The following is a 3,242-nucleotide window of genomic DNA, read 5'->3' as shown; positions in this document are numbered from 1 at the left end:
GGGCTCTAGAAGCTGGAGACCAGACGGGGAACAGGGCTCTAGAAGCTGGGAAACAGACGGGGAACAGGGCTCTAGAAGCTGGGAAACAGACGGGGAACAGGGCTCCAGAAGCTGGGAAACAGACGGGGAACAGGGCTCTAGAGGCTGGAGACCAGACGGGGAACAGGGCTCTAGAAGCTGGGAAACAGACGGGGAACAGGGCTCTAGAAGCTGGGAAACAGACGAGGAACAGGGCTCTAGAAGCTGGGAAACAGACGAGGAACAGGGCTCTAGAAGCTGGGAAACAGAGGAGGAACAGGGCTCTAGAAGCTGGGAAACAGACGGGGAACAGGGCTCTAGAGGCTGGAGACCAGACGGGGAACAGGGCTCTAGAAGCTGGGAAACAGGCGGGGAACAGGGCTCTAGAAGCTGGGAAACAGACGGGGAACAGGGCTCTAGAAGCTGGGAAACAGACGGGGAACAGGGCTCTAGAAGCTGGGAAACAGACGAGGAACAGGGCTCTAGAAGCTGGGAAACAGACGGGGAACAGGGCTCTAGAGGCTGGAGACCAGACGGGGAACAGGGCTCTAGAAGCTGGGAAACAGGTGGGGAACAGGGCTCTAGAAGCTGGGAAACAGACGGGGAACAGGGCTCTAGAAGCTGGGAAACAGACGGGGAACAGGGCTCTAGAAGCTGGGAAACAGACGAGGAACAGGGCTCTAGAAGCTGGGAAACAGACGGGGAACAGGGCTCTAGAAGCTGGGAAACAGACGGGGAACAGGGCTCTAGAAGCTGGGAAACAGATGGGGAACAGGGCTCTAGAAGCTGGGAAACAGACGGGGAACAGGGCTCTAGAAGCTGGGAAACAGACGAGGAACAGGGCTCTAGAAGCTGGGAAACAGACGGGGAACAGGGCTCTAGAGGCTGGAGACCAGATGGGGAACGGGGCTCTAGAAGCTGGGAAACAGACGGGGAACAGGGCTCTAGAAGCTGGGAAACAGACGGGGAACAGGGCTCTAGAAGCTGGGAAACAGACGGGGAACAGGGCTCTAGAAGCTGGGAAACAGACGAGGAACAGGGCTCTAGAAGCTGGGAAACAGACGGGGAACAGGGCTCTAGAAGCTGGGAAACAGACGGGGAACAGGGCTCTAGAAGCTGGGAAACAGACGGGGAACGGGGCTCTAGAATCTGGGAAACAGACGAGGAACAGGGCTCTAGAAGCTGGGAAACAGACGAGGAACAGGGCTCTAGAAGCTGGGAAACAGACGGGGAACAGGGCTCTAGAAGCTGGGAAACAGACGAGGAACAGGGCTCTAGAAGCTGGGAAACAGACGAGGAACAGGGCTCTAGAAGCTGGGAAACAGACGGGGAACAGGGCTCTAGAAGCTGGGAAACAGAGGAGGAACAGGGCTCTAGAAGCTGGGAAACAGACAGGCGGGTCCGGAGATAGCTGCTGCTCTGAGGCGACAGCTGGAGTCGGTCGGCCCGCCGACAGGACACGGGGATCTGGAGTTAGCTGCGGGGACGGGAGTCCGACCCTTCCTCTGTCTCTGTCTCCTTCGAGGGTTGAGCAGGGAGTCCATCGTGTCCCGTTTCTCCTTCTGGACACTCGGAGGCCCTTCCTAGGCCAGACGGGTTCCCGCTAACTGCTGGTAGCTGGGGGATCCGGCAGGACAAGGCGACACAGGCAGACTGGGAAACCGGGAACAGGACGAGCAAACCGGGCAGGTAGGAAAAACACAATGATCTGGCAGTGTGTGTGTGTGTGTGTGTGTGAGGCAGGAGTTTAAATGGTGAAGGAGGCAGTGAGCAGGTGAGTCATGAGCTGATGAGGTGAGTGAAGAGCTACAGGAAGAAACAAAGACAGAACACACAGGCAAAGCCTGATCGTGGCAGTTTCAGTGTTTTCAGGACGAGTTTGTTGAAAGATTAAAAGATAAAAGTATTACTCAGTCGACGAGAAGTTTATCTGACATTTTAAACAAAAGTATTTCAACATAAAGTCTGTTGTTTATCTGCTTCATTTTATATCAAAGACGTAACGACATCACGTCGGGCTGCAGGAACTTTATTCATTGATTTTGTTAATAAAATGTAAAAAAACAAACAAACAATTGATTAGAAAAGAGAATTGTTAGTGGCAGCACAACAGGGACGACACTGATGCCGTATCTCTGCATGTGTGTGTGTGTGTGTGTGTGAAACTGCTTACCTGGAGGAAATGGTCAGGTTGATGAGCCCACTGTGACCCCCCATCTCCTCCCTCTGTCACCTGCTGACATGGAAAAGCAGGATGGGATATTCTGAGTGTGTGTGCGTGTGTGTGTGTGTGTGCGTGTGTGTGTGTGTGTGTGTGTGTGTGTGTGTGTGTGTGTGCGTGTGTGTGTGTGTGTCCGCTAGCTCTCGTGATTTTCTTCTGGATGTTATGGCTGATTTAGATGATAACAACTCTCTGTCAGCAGTCCGCAGAAAACCTCCTACAAGCATTTCTGCCCCCTTTAGTACCAAAACTCCCCCAACACACGCACTCCATCCTGAGGCCCGACCCGGTCCCTCCCTCCTGAGGCCCGACCCGGTCCCTCCCTCCTGAGGCCCGACCCGGTTCCTCCGTCCTGAGGCCCGACCCGGTTCCTCCGTCCTGAGGCCCGACCCGGTTCCTCCGTCCTGAGGCCCGACCCGGTTCCTCCACAAAGACAGGATGATGCTTTGCTTGTTAAAAGAAGCCGTTGTCTGTGATTGTGCGCTGTCATGGTTCTGCTGGAGGACTCCTTCATTGTCTTGTCCTCCAGTAAGCAGCGTTCACGAATATAAATGAGTTCATCAATTTCAAAACACGGCGCTTTGTGTGCCGGACGCTCGTTGGCCTGGAGACGGTGAGTCCAGATGAGACCGGCGTGCGGTCGCTCTGTGGAGTTGCGGCCGAGGCCTCCAGACAGAGTCAGAGTTCTTCTTCTTCTTCTTCTTCTTCTTCTTCTTCTTCTTCTTCTTCTTCTTCTTCTTCTTCTTCTTCTTCTTCTTCTTCTTCTTCTTCTTCTTCTTCTTCTTCTTCTTCTTCTTCTTCTTCTTCTTCTTCTTCTTCTTCTTCTTCTTCTTCTTCTTCTTCTTCTTCTTCTTCTTCTTCTTCTTCTTCTTCTTCTTCTTCTTCTTCTTCTTCTTCTTCTTCTTCTTCTTCTTCTTCTTCTTCTTCTTCTTCTTCTTCTTCTTCTTCTTCTTCTTCTTCTTCTTCTTCTTCTTCTTCTTCTTCTTCTTCTTCTTCTTCTTCT

Source organism: Melanostigma gelatinosum (genome assembly GCF_949748355.1).
Source record: "Melanostigma gelatinosum genome assembly, chromosome: 2".
In the NCBI taxonomy this organism is placed as follows: domain Eukaryota; kingdom Metazoa; phylum Chordata; class Actinopteri; order Perciformes; family Zoarcidae; genus Melanostigma; species Melanostigma gelatinosum.
This window is presented reverse-complemented; position numbering follows the sequence as displayed.